We start from the raw sequence: 21,391 nt of genomic DNA, 5'->3' as shown, positions 1-21,391 counted from the left end.
AACTTGAACGTTTACAGTAAGCCACAAGCCTAAAACATAGATCCTTGCTCTCCTGCACCAGAGGGCTGTGACAGCAATTCCATATAATGTTGTTTTTTCTCTTGCCCAGCCCCTACTCTGTCCAAAGTCAGCTGCCTCTGCACTCAGCCATAACACCACTGTCAGCCAGCAGCTCTCAGCACTTACCTGACTTAGCAGTACCTCTAAAACAAGAGTTCTGCTAAAGTCATTGTATGGAAAGCACAGGAAGCAAGACAGATCACACCATGGTTTATCTTCTCAAAAATAGCAAAGCCACTTACCATAGTCAGGAACCCTTTCCAAATTAGCCTTCTGTGAGAAAATTAATTTTATTTGTATCATTTTAGTTATACGTTAGTAAGTTCCATTTAAAATACACTTCACAGAGCTAGAAAATGTGTAATTTATCACCTAAATTACATACAGATGATTATTGCACATAAAAAAAAATTAGTCTCTTTACACTATTAAAATGTGAGGTCCGAAGCAATAAAGCCAAACCCCAGATGAAAACATCTCATTCATATGCAAAGGAAAACAATATTCCTTGTCTGAAATTCTCACCAGAGTTGTCATCCTTCAAAAGGCATTTGTATATTGCTTACAGAGCAGGGTGCAGAAGCAAGCTGTCATTTTGTCTAGTGAATGGTTCTTATCCCATACAACAAATGCTACTGAAAAAGTAGAAAAAATCTACAAGTAAAAAAGACCAAAACGGCATCCACTCTGTGTATATACTGTGTACATGAATTAAACATTCAACAATCAGAGCAGGGAAGGCAAAATACTAATATTCTTTCATACCTTCAAAAAATGTAACTTTTTTATTTTGTATTTATTGCTTGAGCTTTATGAATTAGTTAACAAAGTTATTACATTAAAGTGTGTGGTAGTTTTGAACTTCATCATTTCACTTCCACGGACAGTGTCAGTTTGTTTAAGAGATTTGAAACTTTTTTATATTTGTTATTTTGTTTGCCTTTCCTGGAACAACAAATCTAGAAACAGCTTGTTGCTGTATAATACAATATCTCTAGTACCCTCATACTGCATCAGCCGGGAAGACTGGTATTTTCAGGTGTTTGTGGCTTCACAGGGCATCTGATCTCAGAGGAAACCTTTAAAGCAAATTTTCTTCCCAGAGTTTCCCAACCATCACAGTCTCTAGAGACTTAGGGAAGAGCGATTCCAATACCTGAAATTAAGTTTTAAAAAAAATACTACCACCACCACCACAAACTTAATTTGTTGTAATTTAAATAGAACAAGAAACTCACCAAATTTGCCTGTTTATTCTTCATTTGGGCGACCAACTCTCCACAGAAGAGCTGCTATGAATCCAGCTGCCTTTTCCTCATTCTGGGAGATGTAGGAAATGTGACAGGTTCAAGTCTATCAGCAGAGTGCAACACTGGTGCATTTCTACAGCAGGGAGGCGGAAGAAGCAGGGGTGGAGGGAGAAGAATCAGCCCTCACAGCAGTTTAGAGTTCTTGCATGTTGTTATTGCCACAGGTTCCCGTGACTGGCTTTAGCTGATCTCCTCTCCTCTGACATTGCTGCCTGTTGAGCTGGGGAGTGCAAAGGAAGACTAATCACTGTACACCTCAAGTTGTCTCCTGCAGTAAACCCTGGTGTTTTATCAACTGCAGAGACAATCGATACCTGGGGAGGAAAGAAGTTTTGCCACCTGTCACCTGAGATAAAATGATCAATTTCCTAATTCTAGTACTAAAGCTGGATTCAAAGCCAAGTGATAATTATCCCAGCTGGTTCTTCAAACAATCTATGAATGACACTGATCATGATTATTAAAACTGGTGTGAAATGCATTGTGGCACATTGGTTCAATGGGTCTATTTATAGATTAATTTTTCTCTGCTTGTGGAGTCATGTTGAATTCAGGAAGGGAATGAATTCTTTCCCTTGTGAGAAGAGCTTCCCCTTTTCCTAGTAGGTATCATTACTTGCTAGATGCATAAATTGGCAAACCTTTCACACTAATGGCAAGCTACAATAAAACAGTTGGTGGTTACTTAAGAATTCACTTTATTTATTTATGGCCGAATAAATAAAAGCTGTAGTGAATCAGCTTTGCCAGTGTCACATGGGGACTGAGAAGATGCTGTTTTCTAACTTCTTCAGGGTCATGGGCTACCAGACAAAGCACCCCTAAAGCTTGAGCTCTGCTTTCAAGCATTGCTTATTGCCCTCAAAAGCAACATGCTCACCAGATCATTCCACCCTCTTGTAAGCAAGCAAAGGATCTTTAAGAAATTTCAAGTCACTGTTAGCAGAAGAACAACAGAATCAGATTGTATTACTGAGGCTTGCCTTAATGTGACCTCAGACAAGTCTCAGAATGTTGAACAACTTACTCATGAAGTAAAAAATAATACTCCGAGCAGACACAATAAGAAGAATTTTTTAAATCAGAAATTGCATATTACTTTATTTAGTTTCAGTTTACCAAATATGAAAAAGTTCAGTAACTCAGTAAACCCAGACCTGTGACTCTTTTGTCTGCCACTCTGTAAAATTTGACGTAGTTCCTTAAATGCCTCCATTATTGCTTTTTCCTTACAGCCTTATAGATACTACGAAGCTACAAGAACCTCAGGTACAGGTTTCATACAAAGGCCTGACTGTGACATTCAACCAGAAGAATTCCTGTCTCAGCTTCCTTAGCAAGGCCCTGTTAGGCAAGTTGTACCTCAGACTGCATGTAAATACCTATTAGCAAGACCTCTGTTCAGGAAACTCTAGCAAATGCTTTCATTTAAAATGGTCAACAAGGACTGTGAAGGAGGAAAAGAAGCTCCATCATTTAGCAGGATCACCTGTTACATGACAAAGCCGAATTCAGTTCCTTTCTCTGCTCCAGAAGATCTAAAACTTCTCTCTCGTCTTGCAGCAGTCACCCTAACCGCTGCACCACAACACAAGTCAAGATTCCTGTGGAACTGGGAGGAAGCGAGGACAGTACCCCAGTGCAGCAGGGAGCTCAGTTGTCCTGGAGGGAGTACAGGTTTTGATTCCCACATGAATGCTGGTTATATATGCTGTAACATGTATTTGTTGTCTAATGGCTACTTAATGACCAAAAATATTACAAATCCCAAAAATGGTGAGCAGAATTCCCTCCTTGAGTAAAGCATGTTCCTGCAAATTATCCCCTGGTCCCAGTGAACACTGAATGCTTCCTAAGGCTGTTCCCAGAGATACGTAAGCTCCCAGCTCCTCTTGCCCGTCCCTGGGTTCCTTCCTACCACTGATCTGTACCCCACAGCAGGCAACATCCATTCATACAACGTGGATAACCACATGTGAATCTCTACAGCAGAAAAAAAGGGAGCTGAACCAGTGCTCTTTGGTTTTAAGGAAATACGTACAACACGACACCTACAGTGAGGCCCAAATACTGCTTTCTGCATCTGTAAGTTAGTCTTTTTTTTCTTTTTTTCTTTTTTTCTTTTTTTTTTTTTTTTTTTTTTTTTGCCTTGAAAAAACAAAGATATCAGTACCAGGTCCATCCAAGAATGTCTTCTGGAGCATATATAGACATGCCTCTGCAGCCTTAAGTGTAACGTTTGTAAGCTTTAAGGAAAGGTCCCTGTTCATACTGGTATTTTTCTATCAGCTAGCTTCAGGCAGTGCTGTTTTGCAGTAGTTTGCTGTTCAATGTGTAAAGGGCTTTGAACTGAGGTTTGAAGTATATCATACATACACAGTTTTCACAACAGATTTTATCCAGGTACCAAGAAACCCAAAAAACTTCCAGGTACCAAATATCCAGTCCCTTTCTGCATTTCAACTACATTTCTGTCTTTCTATTTGTGTGTATGTCGGAAATGCTGAAGAAGTTGAATCCTTCACTTTTTGTCTATTTGCAGAGACTTTTACTTTTCTACAATAAATTGTAATAAATTTTAAATCAGATAATTATTGAACAAAGCAGAAAGAAAAGAAAGACTTTATCTTGGAGAGATACAAAGGTCTTTATCTTCTTCATCTCACTCATATTATTTACTTCCAATGAGGTTTTGACAGCTAAGATAACATGTGGATGAAACAGCAGGTGTGAGTCAGACCTTTCTTCAGATTTTGTCCTGGAGAGAAGAACAACTACAACGTAGTTTATTTTAAAGCAAAAGATATGAGGATTGGTAAGAAAAACTAAATAATGAAGATTTTTCATTAAAAAGAAAAGCTCCAGAACAAGCTTAAAAACTTGCAATGTAAAAACGTAGATTGCACCCACCACCTTAAATGTCTAAGATCAGTTAATGCTAAAAATTTAATTGTTCTGTCAAAATGCATGCTCTCTATAACCTAAAGTCTTCTAAGTTGTGCCAATGGAAGAAAAATAATTGTATATTTTATGATGTTCTTCTGTTTCAGCTGTGCAGCAATGTCTGGGTTTCAAACATTTTGTGAACATGTTACCATTTAGATAATAGTTTTCACTTGTATATGTAGTATAGTGAAAAGAATTTGAAACATTGTAAGGTTTTTCAAAGGTTGTTTTCACACTTCAATATTTAGGTAGGCTGACATTTAAATTGTTTGTTTTGAAGTATAAAGCACAAAAATAACTGTAAGAATACCCAACATTCAGTGCAACCACTAAAATTCTGTGTGAAAGAAAGTGACAAGGTAAACTCCAGAAACAAAGCATAGACTGCCATTAGCTGTTCTCTGGATTTAAATTATAACAACATAATGCAATGAATAGTTACTCATGTGTAGAAGTCAGAATTATTTTTCCTTTTAATGAGTGTGGCTCTTTCCTTGCAAGCAGCAGGGTGACCCGCCAGAACATCATAAACCTTGCTAAAATCTTTCACTGCTGCTGTCTTCACAGTGACATGCAGCGGCAGCATAACACAACCAGATAACATGCGATGGGGAGATGGCACGTAAAATCTCTCCCTCCATACTTTTTTTAATTACACTAAAATTAATGACCCTTTTCAAGCAGTCATAGGCATGCACAGTATTTCTGTATGGAGTTTGCTACTATTCCTACGCTTGCTGAGATGATCATTGACAGCTTGGGCATAGAGGGGCAACTTAGAGGAACTTAGAGGCTTCTTGACCATCTTTACAAGCCTATGCTGTTCTTATGTTGTACAGTACTGTTCTTCTAAAACTCTGGTTGGTATGTAAATGTGCACACGTGCATTCAAACCTAGTACATTTTCTCTTGTGATTTTCACCAGCTAAAACCCCTTGGAGCCTCCACTTCAATGAGTGCAAAACCTTGACATAATCTTACTCAGTACTAAACTACATTCAGAAACATTCCATATACAATAAGGACATTAAGAATGCTGCTTTCTCCCCCCCACCCCCCCCTACCACCCCGAATTGTGTTGGATTTGAATCTAAAACCATGCACTTTTTCTTAATCCTCATGTGCTCAAAGAATCGTCCATCATGATCACATAAATAAATATCTGAATATCCGTGAGATTAGGCTGACTAGCTAACTTGGAATTAAAAAAAAAAAAAAAAAAAAAAAGAATTCATAAACCTGTGTCTTCTTGCCATAGGTTGTACAACTATTGCCAATGAGAAGAAGCTTTAAATGGTTTGCCAGAACTTGTTTGATTTTTGAACACTGAGAATTGAAGTGGAGCATCTCACCTGAAGTGAGATTTGAAAGTAAGACACTAAATCTTTTTGAATTATTTTTATGTATTTATCTTGTTATTTGTTACCAGATACCCAATGACCTTATTGATTCTCTAATTCTGAACTTTTTTTTTTTTTAATAGGAACAAACCCAGCAAGTAGATTAAAATAGAAAAGATTAATATATCCAGCTGAAAACCTTTTATATAATAGCAAATGTTTCTGCTGAAACAATAGGTCTAAGAGGCATCTGAGACCAGTTGCTATAGTAATATAGTTTGAGAGAGCCCTGTGTTGATGTTGTGCATATGGGGTAAAAATATAGAGAGGAAATGAACCAGTTTGTTTTTCCATGCACGCCAGGGCCAGCCTGCACAACTGTAACAAATGAGCAAAAACTCTCACATATTGGTAGCCAGGTGGAGGTGGGTGGAGGGGGAGATGAGCGGAGAAGAAACAGGTCAGATCTGCACTGCAAAGTTGGGGGAAGATGTAAGTAATGGTTATATATATTCTAATTATCTTGTCAGCTAACAGGGAAGATACAAGGATGAGAAGGGCATTATAGAGATGCATTTTACATCTGTAATTGGACCAATGCCTCTTACTCCTCTCACCTTCTCAAACAAGCTCTAGCAGCCACTTGACAACCTAGTTCAAAACCTTCACAGCCAAACTTGACTACCTTCAGGGATTTCTTGCTTGAGACTATAAGCCGGCAAGCAGGCGAAGTTTTCTTCATTACTACGAGTGATTGTCTGCCTTCTCTCCACTTCCTCCACTCTTGAAAGTATTAAAAATTTCAGAGGAATTTGTTGCACTTACTGGCCAACAAACAGTGCCACTGTCATCTGCCTGACTGTGAAAAAAGGAGAATGAAGTGTGCGGTGACATTAAGAGTCTGTTCAGTAGCTCCTTAAGTCTGTTTTGGTCAGGACACAAACTTCTCATCTGTAAGTTCTCCCATGCAGTGGTATTTATGCAAGCTGTGACTACGCAGACCTATGCTTTGGAAAGGCTTCCACTGAGCCGAATCTCAGGAAAACAGGACAAGTGTAACTTCAAGAAAAGCTGGTGTCCAAAGCAATGTTTGTTGGGGGGGGGCCCCCCCCCCGTTAGGCAAACTTGAAATATTAGTATCAGTCCTAGAAGCAAGGAAGTGATAAGGAAGTGAGGAAAAAACGGGCATTTGTAGTACAGAGCTCTTGTTTAATTGTATGACTGATTGCAAAAGGAAAATTATTGCAAGGTGGAATGAGGCAAAGAGAGAAACTGAGACCCTGCATCTCAGCAAAGAAACCTCATGTAAGATCGGGGATCCTGGACTCCATAGGGAAATTTGTTCTATGTCCAAGAGTGGTGGAGAAATTCAGGTAAGCAAAATGTTTATACAGACATACATGATTTTGCCACATATTTGAATTTATTATCAACTGCTAACCATGTTTACTGTTTGTTTCAGTCTAGTTCTAGTTTATGCATCTTTATGTGCCTGAAGAATTAGCTATAAATTAACAGTATTTGCAGGCTTTGGGCTTACAAAAGGAGTGCTAGAAATAGGAACTTCCTGTGGGATCAGAACTGGCCCTACAGACTTTATTCTTGGGAAATTCATTCCACATTGGCTGTTGTTTATGCTATGATGGATTAAGGCAAAAGAAGTGAAACTAGTGCTGGTTTGCCTTTGTACACTGTGCTGTGAACTTCAAAGGATCAGGAATGTCTTCTCAGTTAGGTCTTCCCAGGTAGAGGTTGGAGGGGTTTTAACCTTGTCAGCCTTTTCAGTTTAACCTGGAGCTCAGAGGCACTAAACTGTCTGCGCTAAGAGGCACTGAACTCTCTCTGGTCCCAGCTGCAGTGACATCCTAGAGCATGTTGAGGTGGGGAAGGTTGCCATGGCAGGCACAGGGGGAGGATGTGGTGCCAGGAGATCATAGACTGGCAGCTGGAGCGAGCACAGCAGGGGCTCTGATTAAAATGGACAGACAAGGCTCTGATTTTAGATTTAGCCATCATGGTCTGTGAGGTAGATCAGGAGTAAACCCCTGGACTGTGAAAAAGGTGGTGTTTGATTATCCTGCTTTGGTTTCCAGCCGTAGCTGGGAGATGACTGCTTTGTTTTACTCAGCTAGTCAGCTCTGAATCTTCAGCTGCATGCTGGCCAGGACCATTTCCCCCTCTCTCTTTTGTACTGTACAACACTTTTTAGGAACACTTGGCTGCCTAAGTGATATTAGTCTGGACTCTTTTGTCATGGGGCCACTTTCATGCTTACCCGCTAGAAAAGAGGCTGACAAGAAGATCAAGTATCTGTGACCTTACTTCATTAGCTTGGAGGCACCAGTGTGAACTGTCAAAGAGGCAGCTCTAAAACAGGCTGCGGTATTGGGAGTGTAAAAGCTTATTTTTAAAATAAGTTTTTAAAACTTGTAAAACAATTGCTTCTTTTTAACCCTAATTTGACTCACTTGTTACAGTTACATCAAGGTTTAACAATGTGTCTTGAATGAGCTTCTGTTACAAATTGCACAGCCAGAAAAGTCACTGAGGAGATAAATGATTTGTGCAAATCCTTGTTCAACCTGTGACATGTAAGTAATGTTAGCTGCTTGCACTGCTCTCATCTGAGAGTGCAAAGTCATTTTAGCAGTTTAAATAACAGTAAATGAGAAATATTTTAAGCCTGTTTTATTGCCTGTTACTTAGTACTATGATACTGGTTTGTCAGACAAAGTCAATGATAAATTAAGGAACACAAAAAACCATAAGAATTAATAGCCAACACTTTTTGGAGTCCATTTCATAATGGTTACCAAGTGATATTGAAATGCAGGCAAACACACTCTTTTATGCAAAATTTTGGATAGCCATTTCTATAGCGAATAAACATTCAAGAGAGTATCAGACACAGGCCACACTTATTTAGGCTGCAGAGGAAGAGACCTAGAGCCATATTCAGGCCACCCTTAGTGAAGATGTTTGGTAAATGAGTCTAGCTGTTTCTGATGTCTCACAGACACCAGGCTGATTATCAGACTTATTTCTGCACATGCTCAAATAACTTTAGAATTATTTTTAAAAAAGTTAACTATGTAAAGGAAGTTGTGAGTTTATTACATAGAAAATAAACAAAGCATAAGTGGATATAGCTAAACAAAATCTTTGGACCATTTAAGGCTTGTCCAGTACTGTGGAATCATCGAATCATACAATCCAGTGGATGCAGCTCAGGATTTGATTTGCCTTGGTTGCTGCAGCGATGCACTGCTAAATTCTGTCAACCAGAACCTAGGCACCAATACAGCAAGTTTTGAAGCCCTTACTGACTGTAGAATATCCTTATGGCTCGTAATCACACTTCCACTCACATGATGTGGGCAGGTTACCAATCAATTATAATTAACATTCCAAATCCCACAAGAAAATAATCTTATTCTGTGTTTTCACTCTCAGGGGGGAAGGGAAAGGAAGGAGAGGAGAAAGAGGCACCATAAAAGAAGAACCTATGAAATTTATTTGTCCTTGAAAGAAAGTTCTTTATACCAGATAGATTTTTTTTTTTATTATTATTTAATCCTCAGGTGCATAAAACTGTATGTTACCAGATATATATATGCAGAAAATGATATGCCTGTCTGCTGTGACCTTTCAAGCTTTTCAAAAGAGTCTATCCCAGTTTCAGTAAAGACTGTTTTTTGGTTGTTAAGGGAATAGCTAAATAATTAGCCTGGATGTTTTGTCTAGATTTCAGCTTCTTTTAGATAATTAGTTGATATTTTCAAGATGAAAAGTTCTCTCAGTTCTTTCCAGTGGGATTCTGCTTTGTTTCAGAACTCTTTTTTTCTAAGGATTCTTTCAGTGCCAAAGAATTCCTTTAAGCCAAGTTATTCAGATATATTTTAGCTTTGACCACTGATACTTCCCCACAAACTTGTTGATGAACTCTCATATGTCCCCAAATTACAGTCTGGAAAACACGAACTGTGAATTTCATTTGAAAGTATTCCAAGGATATAAGGGTATGAAATAAACATCGAAAATCAGATCAAGAAAACCTTTGAATATCTTACAGCATTATTGATTCACTAGGACAATGTAGGAGGTCTGGATAGTTGTTACATTTTTAAGGGGTATCAGTACTGCTAACCAATCTTATTTATCCATCTGTAGATAAGGAAGTAGTTAGTGCAAGGGGATCTGTAATAACAACAACAACAACAAAAAAGGTTTTGTTGACTGCTGTTTTTTTAGCACTTACCTTGTCTCTTTCAAGTTATTTTATTGGTTTATTTACCTTAGCTAAAAATAGATAGATAGATAGATAGATAGATAGATAGATAGATAGATAGATGATAGATAGGTGATAGATAGATAAATAGATATCTTCCCTCCTTTTTCTCCAGTTTTCTCTGCTTGCCTGAAAGAGCACAGCATCTTAACCAGTTCCCTGCTCCTCTTCATTCTCTATTTACACAAAATAAAAACAAACAAACAAAAAAAAACATTTTCAGGTGTTGGGAGAATATCTGGCCACTATGACTCCCATCTTCACACACTGTTTGCCAGGTTTCCTTTTATTCAATTTAGTCTGGGGTTTTTGTCTTTGAATATGAACTGGAAATCTGATGGTAGTGGAGCTTTATTCTGTATGATAACTCTTGCTTCTAAAGCACTTAGTAGTCTGTCTGTCTCACTTCATGTGCCCACCCACAAACAGAGAGCATCAGCCATCACTAGTGGGAGGGTGACAGTCACAGAAGCCAACCAATGTGCTGCATGGCAATGGGAAATGAGAATATTGGATAAAGATGCCCTCCTCTCCAGAGTGTGCCATGGGATTTTCAATATCCACAAGAAGCAGATGCCTCTTAATTTCTGATCATTAAAGAAAAACATGCCGAGAACATGGGTTAGCATAAGGCGGGGCAATGCCAACTCATGAAGTTAAGAGGACTGAAGGTATGAGGAAGCCATCACCATAATGTACAGTGGGAGACTGGCAGCTTCGCAGCCTATCTGAGGGTGGTCAAGTAGCAGGCTCCATGAACTGCAGAATTCAAAAGCTGTCTCAAAAAACTTTGACAGAGCCACAGAAGGACAGATATGTGCAACCAAAGCTAATGTGCCTCAGGACTGGATTTCATGCTTCTTCACAACTGACATTAAGCAGTTGGCCTATACTGTACACTAGCATGCTGTGACTGCTCCCAGCAGAGGGTCTGATCTTCCATGGTAACGCTCTTCAGGGAGCTCTGGAAATGCTTTAATTATTAAAATGAATAATTCCTACCAACACATTTAATTGGAAAATATTACATGTTTAAATGTGCGCTAATGGAAGGGCTCTGAAAATCTAACAATATAATAGAGTATGCTGTTTGAAGTGAATTCTAGCAATATTTTTCAGCCAATAACACCATGCATTATTTATTCTATCTCTTTTTAATCCTATCTGATAGCTCATATAAAGAAGGAATCACTGGAACCTCAGAGATAAAAATGCAAATCTATGAATTGCCCCCTGCAAGCTTAACCTGCCACTACTCCCTCATCCTCCTCCCTTGCTTCCTGCCCCCTAGTCTCCAAGGAAATAGCTCAATGAATTTATTGCTGCAGTATAAGCTAACCTCCTTCCTCAGCACTAGGAAGACTGCGCAGACCAGCGAATTACAGGAACACTTGTTACCTGGGTTTGTTAACCACAGCCTGTCAGAGACTGGGCACATCTAAAGGCCAGAGAAGGCCAATGTGAGTGCAGGCTGGTGGGAGTCACAGTGGAAGAGAGTGGAAAACAGGTGTCAGGCATAAACATCACCCAGCCAGGGGAAACAAGCATAGGTGTGAACAGGGGTAATCAAAGAGGTCACAAAACATATCTGTAGAGAATATTGGATGCTAAACACATTTAAAGACATAGAATCATAGGATAGTTAGGGTTGGAAAGGACCTTAAGATCAGCAAGTTCCAACCCACCTGCCTCGCTCTAAACCATGTCACCCAAGGATCTGTCCAACCTGGCCTTGAGCACTGCCTGAGGTGGAGCATTCACAGCTTCCTTGGGCAACTGATTCCAATGCTTCACCATCCTTACAGTAACGAAATTCTTCCCTATATCCAATCTAAACTTCCCCTGTTTAGGTTTTAACCCATTACCCCTTGTCCTACCACTACAGTCCCTATGAAGAGTGCCTCCCCACCATCCTCATAGGCCCCCTTCAGATACTGGAAGGCTGCTATGAGGTTTCCATGCAGCCTTCTCTTCTCCAGGCTGAACAGCCCCAACTTTCTCAGCCGATCTTCATACGGGAGGTGCTCCAGTCCCTGATCATCCTTGTGGCCCTCCTCTGGACTTGTTCCAACAGTTCCATGTCCTTCTTATGCTGAAGACACCAGAACTGCACACAGTACTCCAAGTGAGTTTCCCATCAACCAACACTCCCAAGTCTTTCTCCACAGGGCTGATCTGAATCTCTTCTCCGCCCAGCCTGTAGCTGTGCCTGGGATTGCTCCAACCCTGCTGTAGAACCTTGCACTTGGCATGGTTAAACTTCATGAAGTTGGCATCAGCCCACCTCACAAGCATGTCAAGGTCCCTCTGGATGGCATCCCTTCCCTCCAGCGTATCAACCGAACCACACAGCTTGGTGTCATTGGCAAACTTGCTGAGGGCGCACTCAATCCCACTGTCCATGTCAGTGATGAAGATGTTGAACAAGACCGGTCCCAACACTGATCCCTGAGGAACACCACTCATTACTGGTCTCCAGCTGGACATTGAGCCATTGACCACAACTCTTTGTGTGCGGCCATCCAGCCGGTTCTTTATCCGTCGAATGGTCCATTCATCAAATTGATGTCTCTCCAATTTAGAGACAAGGATGTTGTGTGGGACAGTGTTGAACGCTTTGCACAAGTCCAGGTAGATGATGTCGTCTGCTCTACCCCTGTCCATCAGTTCTGTAGCCCCATCATAGAAGGCCACCAAATTGGTCAGGCAGGATTTCCCCTTAGTGAAGCCATGCTGGCTGTTGCCAAGCACCTTGTTGATTTTCATGTACCTTAGCATTCCTTCCAGGAGAATCTGCTCCAAGACTTTGCCAGGTACAGAGGTGAGACTGACTGGTCTGTAATTCCCCGGGTCATCCATTTTCCCCTTCTTGAAAATGGGGGTTATATTTCCCTTTTTTCAGTGTTTGGAAACTTCGATTGACTGCCACAATTTTTCAAATATGATGGCCAGTGGCTTAGCAACTTCATTTGTCAGCTCCTTCAGGACCACAGATGGATTTCATCAGTTCCCATGGACTTGTGCACATTCAGGATCTTAAGATGGTCTCAAACCAGATCCTCTCCTACAGTGGGCCCAAGGTCTTCATTCTCACAGTCCCTGTATCTGCCTTCAAAGACTTGGGTGTTGTGGTCAGAGCATTTGCCAGTGAAGACTGAGGCAAAGAAGTCATTAAGAACTTCAGCGTTCTCCAGAAGCATGTCCGGAAACACTTCCTTCACATGAAGCAGTGGAACACAAGGATCCTACCTGAAACTGCTGAGCCCTTTTTAGATCAAATGGGAAATACACAGTTTCACAGTTGGAGATGTCTAAATCAGTGAAGTTACATTCTGTCTTAGGGAAGGGGCATTAAGGGAAAGATTTATCCCTCCAAATTAAGTTCTGCCAAACCCAGAGCTCACAGTGAGCATTTTCAAAGGGAAGGACTCACTGGATGTATGACAGCCTTGTAAAGTGATTGCACTAACAGGCTTTGTCTGATCTAATCTAAAAAGATTATGCTAATGCCAATCTTCATATTTCTTTGCATATTTTGTTTCTTCCTCAGGGAGAAAAGTTGTTATCTTCTGGATATATGCATGGTGGAAAATCAAGAAGCCACTTTCATCTGAAAGTTACATTCTCTCCCTCAAAGTCTAGTGGGAACATAAAAAGAAGCAGGAAAGGAGCATTTATGACAGTTTTTGTAAGAAACAAGGTCAACAGAGGAGGAAAAGTCAGAGTCTATTTTGAAAAGAAATATTTTTGCATTGAAAATGACATCTATTATTTTAACTGATGCTGAGCACGACCTGTAGGCAACAGCGTAAACCCAGTTTTTCCTAACTGATTTCTGAAATAAGCAACTGCAACCTGCAACCGAGTTCTTTCTTCTCATCTCAGACCAGAACTGTAGTTTTCCACGTTTTTCTGCTCATAGTTACACTACACAAAATTGTGGAGATTTTCTTATTTACTGCAAATATAGCATTTGTCAGGTCTGCCTCTTTTCTGCCCCCCCCCCCCCTTTCTTTTTCTATCTCGGTATTTATTAGCTGCAGGGGTGCCATGAGAGTAACAAGTTTCATGGTGTAGCTGCTGAAGATTTCACACTTCTGGACTCCAAAAAGATGGGTTTTGTAACTATCCTCTCTGCTTAAAAGACCAGGCACATCCTAGCATAGCAAACTTGTGAAGGAAACCAGCAGTCCTTTGTGTACCACTGACATGTTGGGCCTGTTTGGGATTACAATATTCATTGGTATCGCACTATTGACAACAGTTAATGAACAGCCTCACTGCGGTGCACAGATGAAATGCAAGCATACCCACAGCTCTGGGATCAGCACAAGTCCACCTGTTAAGTCAGATTTTATTCTTCTGTAATACCGTAATATCTTGTCTGCAGTTTGGCTATTCTTATTAACAGCTATTCTTCTTAACATTTGATTATGTGCTTTCTGCCTTCTTTGTTTAATATTTAACATGCTGTGCTTCCTTCAATATACTGTCTGCACTTCAGAATCTCTTGAGACTCTTTCTACTGAGTTGGACATCAAAATTCAATTCCCTGAAAGTTTCTGATACTTATACAGAGCTGTACTTAACAGTTCCAACCCATAGGTGGGATTTGTAGCTCTGAGTAATTTACAAATGACAACATTCATCTTAACTCTCAACACATTTGAAAACAGAAACAAAACAGAATAAAACAAAAATAAAAAAAATAAAATTAGTAATAATAAACAAAACTAAAGCAAGAGCCATCCAGCTCAGAAATGTAAATGACAGGGAAAAAATTGTCTCCTATATGAAAAGAGCAAAGTATCTGCAGACACTCCAGTGACTGCAGGCTGCTGTATTAGAGTGGAGCAGGAGCTGGAAACATGTTTATACCTCACAAGGAGAATTTCTTATGCTTCCTGGAAGACTCCATGTGGGTAGAGAGAGGCAAAGGTGTGTAAGCTGTTATACCCTGTTCGTTCAAGTCACAGCTTTCTGTCCATGTGGTGAACTGTCTTGGTAATTCTGGAAAGCCAAATGAATGATTCTGGAAAGCAAGCCTCAAATTCAGCAGTATTTTCCACATAACAGAGGCTGATCTAGGAAAACTCCTGAATGTTAGAAAGACACAAGAAACATAAGGTGAACCTATGTCAAGTTACCTGAATACAGGTAAGTCATTTGATGCCGTATAAAGTATGATTGCACATAGAAAGATATTTTTATGAGTTAAATGTTACAGGGATAGTTGGCAATTGTAACTACAATTGAAAATAATGAAGAAAAATTTTCCTGTTATAGTTAACCAGAATAATACCTTTCAGTTACAATAATTTTAAGATGTGATGTTGGTTTTCTACGGAGCCAGGAAGCCGAAAAAAAAAACAATTTTTGCTCAGAAACTTCTACTGTAATATTAAATCTGTTTGCAACTGGCATGTAGCTCGTATCCTTAATGAAAAACAAAAAGCAAAACCCCAGTCAAGGGAGAGCACAACATTTCAATTACCTATCAGCAAAGCAGAAATTAATTCAGATATGAACTAATCTTCTTTTATCTATCTTTGCAGTTCTAAAATAAGTCTTGAAAGCAATGACTGGTCAGGCTCTGAGCCAAAAGATACTATCTTTTGACCTCTAAAGCTTTATGAAAAATTTAACTGTAAAATAATCAAGTTGAAATCCATTTTATTTCCAAAGTTTAAAATATTGAATTATTTCCAGCTGACTGCTCAAGGTAACTACACAGAGAAAAATGGGGCTCACATGAGGTAGTGTAGGTGTAGGTGCCCACTGAAGAAATGGCAAAAAAAAAAAAAGTAATCCCTACTTTAAAAGAAAAGGAAGTGCTAATTGGACAGGCTTTTATGGAGAAAAGGCTCTTCAGAGAACTGAGACCCAGAATTACCACCAAGTTTTGGAGAGGTTCAAAGTTAAACAAGAGGTATCCTCAAGTTTAGTCTTGAACTAATACAAGCAACAACTTTGTTGGTGTTTGTTGTTGATTTGGTTTGGTTTACAGTAATATGATTTTATAAAAGGTATTAACCCACCAGTCTTCCTGGGGGAGGCAAAGGTGATGGTGATGTTGTGGGCAGAAAAGTGAGAAGGATTTTTGAGGTTTTTTCACACTTAGGTTGTATCCCATCTAGGCAGTGTAATTTCCCAAGTTAAAAGAAAATCGTATCAGTATTCATGTATGTCTTTCCCCACCTCTCTATCTTCAGCATGACATCTCACGATCTCTGCACAGCATTCACTCTTCACCACGAGGGAGGTAGTTCTCTATCCTACTTCTGAACACTTTGAGATGACATGGAGAAAATTCATAGCAGATGTGCTGGAAGATCAAGGCTTTGTTATGGTTTTAAACCCCAGCATTATATTATTGACATTCAATTGTTTTATCTGCACTGCTGACTGACAGCTTGGGAATGTTGATAACTTTGGGTCACCTTTAAGCTTCCTCAATTTTCTTAGCTACCTAAACAACAGAACCTGAGCATCTATTCCAACCTGAAACTTCTCCTTATTAAAATAAAATAAAATAAAATAAAATAAAATAAAATAAAATAAAATAAAATAAAATAAAATAATAGAACAATCTCCTCCCTCCCCAACAACAACAACGAATAAAACCAAACCAGAAATATGGCAAAGAGAAATACTTTTATGAATCTTTTTTCTGACCTTCATGAAAGAACTGATAGATTGATTAAATACAGAATACTTCTTCTGCACATGGCCTTAAATTGCCTTTCGCTCAACACGTGCTTGCACCTGTGTTAGTTTCAGTGAAAACTCCAGGCTGCCACTGTGTCCCTTCCTTTCTTTAAGGTTAGTGAAAATATTCCAGCCGAGATTTACTTTAAAGGTGTGTCCTTTTTCATGAAAAGTTGCAGCAATCTTAGGCAAACAGAAGAACAGCAGGCAGAAGGAATTCTTTAGCTAGCCAATGTTCCTTATTTTATTTTCCTACAGAGAATCTTAACAATCACCCATTGTGTTTGAAAGCCACATGATGATAATATAAATTCACTGATGCAAGCCAAAGAGCTACAAACCTTTCTAAATCAACATAAACATATCCCCAAATCCATGTGTAGACCAGCCGACCTCCGTTCCCTCTGTTTTCCTAGGAGCCTTGCCCAAGGCTGGTTGTGCTCAGAGCCACGGGTGAGTGTGAAAGATCAGAGAAGAGCTTGGGTTCACTGCTGCAAGGCACCAGCCACCCCCCACAGCCAGAGAGCCTGGCTTCTTCCTTATCTATTATCAGCTGAACTGTTTCTCCAACAATATATTTATACTGCCATATGGGAAGGGAATACCATCCATGCATGTTGCATATCTTACAGAGCAGAGTCCTGTGAGTTTGTATTACTGCAGAAGAATTTGTCTGGAGACACAGGACAGTGCACACTGATGAAGAGCATTCTAGGGTTTGGGATTCACAATTCCCATCTTCAGTCTCTGAGAAACCTAAGTTTGTGTTTTATAGAGAAAATCACTACACACTTCTCTGCTTCCAGCTGGCCATCAGTTAACTGAAGGGCAGTAATAGTTACACATTTAGGAAGGGTGGATTAAGAATTAGTTATTTGGATACAGAATTGTAAATAGGATGTGTAATTTATATGTCGTAAAGATTGCTACCTTTGGTTCATTTGTAAACATGCAGAACAGAGTGCCCATATTGTAGAAACTAAACCACAAAATGTACTTCAACTGCATTTCATGTATTAAACGGCAGTTACTACACAACTTGTTCCCCATAGAAATACGATAGCTGAACCAATTATTTATATAGACATCATTTTGCAGACTGTGTGCCAATATCAAATATAAAATCTCCTTCCCCATCACAAAGGATTGTCTGAACAAGGCTTGATTTTGATATTATCAGAGAGAGCAAACAAGATAATTAAAGTAATACATCAGGAAATTAAGAGGATCAAGATGGTAGTCTGATGGATTATACATAATGCAAAACACTTTCAAAAAGAGGTTGGCAATGCTTGATATCTTGAGCTGTTTGACAAATGAGAAAACCTGGGTGCTCCGCTTTGTATTGGGGATTTTATCTTGTATAAAGGGAACTAAGTAATGAGAATTTTTAAAATAATTTTAAAAATACAGCATTGCTTGAGGCAGTTCAAAATTTCACTTGCACTGGTATTTTTCCTAAAGACAGAACTTCCTTAAATTTGCAGTGCTTTCAACTGGAGAAGAGATGCACAAGACTTAGCTATCACTAGGGTCTGTACTGCTGATGCACTTTGTGATTATGGGAAGGATTTTTTTGGTTTTCTCCAGCATTAACATGGGAGTAGTGTTGCTTTATAAAGCAATTTTAAATTCTTCGGACAAAATGTGTATATTAAAAGATTGCAAAGAAAATAGCTGGTGTTGGCTAAGAAAACTTATCTGGGGAGGTCTCCCCTTTGACCCTAGAAAGTTAACTTCTGTTATCACTTCTGAACAGAACCAGACCTTTGTACAGCTCATGTACTTAATTTTCCCAACTGTATAACTGGCAGGAAATACAATCCCTTGGGAACGTAAAATGAGTGATTCAAAGCCTTTTTACTTTTTTCAATTCTTTTACAATTGGAAAGTCATTCACAAACTGATTTTCATCCTGTTTTGGCAATACATTTAATATCCTTGAAGCAGAGAGGAGTCTGCGCTAAAATTTAAGGAGCCAGTTAGGTGGCACGTGGATTTTTCATGACACTCACATGCAGACTCTGACTTCCATACTTCTAGAAAGATATCACAGCATTTTCAAACTCTATAGGTTGCCATTTAGTGGCAGAAGAAGGTTACCATCCATGGCAGAGACAAGAAATGCTGCTGTCCTAACCTACCACCGGTGTGCAGGGCTGGCATTGGCCAGGGTGGGGACATCCCTCAAATAATCCTAGATTGAGGATGTCTTGTAGCTTATCTGTTCTCAGGGCAATGCTCCTCAATCCCAGAAATGAGAGAACACTTTACAGCCAAAATATTAATGATTTTTTTTCCAAATTAATATTTAAAGGAAGATGGAACAACCTAGTTGATAATGGATTCATTAACAAATTAAGCTGCTACTTAGTGTGTTTAAGCAAGCATTTAACAAGAAAGGAATGAGCCCTTTATAACTATTTAACAACCTCTCAATCTTAACTCTGTTCTGTACACTAGTTATATGTACTTAACTATTTCTGCTCAGAGTCAATCAGTTTTGCATTCCCACCCACAGAAGAAATATTTTATGGCTATAGAGGACTTGACTTGGAAAAGAGTTTGTGATTGAGTGGAAGGTATCTGATTCACTCTGCATGCATGCTAATAAAGGTTATGAAAATTACTGTCATTTATTTAACAGCATGTCAGTATATGTGGACTCTCATGTTTGTGCCCCCTAGTAGTACAAATCTGAGTGTAAACTAGTATGATGAGAGATCAGCTGTATCACGACTGTGTTATGTATATAAATATTTAGACAATTTCTTTTACATTTGCGGGTTCTTCTGATTGAATCATTAAAGAAGAGTGAGGTCTAATTACAGTTTGGAAACTGTTCAGCCTCCTCCAGGGTTTTAGTCACAGGCTAGAAGATATTGCTGGCACTGCAGTTACTGTAAAAGAAAACCACAAAAGAGAAAACTAGATTATGTTGATGAAAAGGTGTTTTGCAAACTAGGTGTTTTGCATCAAAAATCACTGGACAGAAAAGGAAAAAAAGTTTAATCCACAATAAGGATCTGCCACAGAATATTCTGTATAAAAAAGCTGTGAATCTGGAAACTTTTTAATGCATAGAGAAATGTATCAGGCATTTCTCTTTGGATGTTTCTATTTCATGCTCCCTATTTTTTGCAAAAGTCTACTTTTTCTTTGGTTTTGTTTTCTTATTTTTTCTTCTCCCCCCCCCCGCAATTGGTCTGTTCTCCTGCCATCCATAAATTATGTAAGATGTTAAATGATTTAACAACAAAGCGGATCTAAGAAGTGAAATAAGAAAACTCCCTGAGTAGGACTGATGGAAGGGCCATACTCAGAAATCAGACCAAACCTCTGGAGCCATACAGAAAGCAAACCATCATCAAGAAGCATGTGCAAGTGATGTGGGTGCAGTGTGAAGAAGTGCATACTGTGCCACAGGGCCTTGGAGGAGATTGGCAGTAGCCACGGAGGGCCTGGGGCTCTGGAACAGGATCCAGCTCAGCAGGGATGACACACAGACTGGGATGACGGGTTAGTAGTATCACTGGGGACTGCTGCCATAGACAGGAGAAGCATTTCAGGATCTGGACCAAACAGAGCAATGGGAAAATGAGGAATCAGACAGAAACAGAGAGAAGAGTAGCTAGCAAAGCTCCCCATGAAGGTGCTACACAGCTAAGACTACCAGGTTCAGACCTAAAATGAGCAAACTCATACCTTGAGACAAAGGGAAAGCACTGTGGTTAACATCAAAAGTAAAATTAAATTAAATGAAGTTAATTTGAATTTAATTTAAAATAAATGAAAGTACAAAACAGAAGTAAAAGGAAATAGCCTAAAAGAGCCTAGAAGAGCACTCCATTCAAAATTCTTGCAGCCTAGACAGAATACAAGGTAGCAAAACACATGGGACATTGTTTCTTTAAGAAATACAAATGAAACTGCATGCTTTCATATTCAAAGAGTATCTCCGAGGAAGGGAACTTCCACCCTCCAGGTAACCAAAACTTTCCCGAAACAGAGCTTGCAGCTTCACTCTCTGACTACAAGCAGGATTATGCTCCTGAGAGTTTATGTTCTCCCTCCCCCAAAACACCAGTGTCCACAGTCTTTGCCTCGCTCACATACCTAGACTACCATGGCTGCACTATTTCTATCATTTACTTTCTTATAGCTGTTATCTTCAGGAAAATAAAACTTTTTGTGCATAAGATGCTGTTATGATTATCAGTATACTACAGTAAAATTATTATGAGGCAGTGGATGCTACTTTAGAAGTAGTCCACGCAGCTTTCTGGATGGTGTTAAATTTCTTTCAAAGAAAGAGAAAAATAGACCAAAACAAATCAAGAAATCTTATCCATAGAGGAATTGGACTGTTAATGTAATTCTGATTTTATGCTTATACTTCAGCCTTACACCACATACTTGGGTTCACATAAGAGTTAGTGACATCTACAAGCCTCATTTGATGACTTTAATTCAGTGAAATGTTCTAAAAGTCATATGCAAGGTAGTAACCCTTGCCATTTAAAAACAATTAGAGAAAACAATTTGCAAAATTTTGCTTTATATTTCCATCTTTGAATATGTGCCTCTACTGATTTTGCTGAGATAAAAGTTTCAAATCTAATTTAAGGTCAGGCTAAATGGAGAGTATCATACGTATACTACACTGCTGTCCTCACACAAGGTCTCAAATTATTTTATGAGCATTTAAAATCACAGAATCACAGAATCCCAAGGGTTGA

The sequence above is a fragment of the Neopsephotus bourkii genome, unplaced genomic scaffold, assembly GCF_033783945.1.
Source record: "Neopsephotus bourkii isolate Nb327-2 ecotype Australia unplaced genomic scaffold, CSIRO-AGI_Nbou_v1 NB_1281, whole genome shotgun sequence".
NCBI lineage: Eukaryota > Metazoa > Chordata > Aves > Psittaciformes > Psittacidae > Neopsephotus > Neopsephotus bourkii.
Note: the sequence above shows the minus strand (reverse complement) of the source record.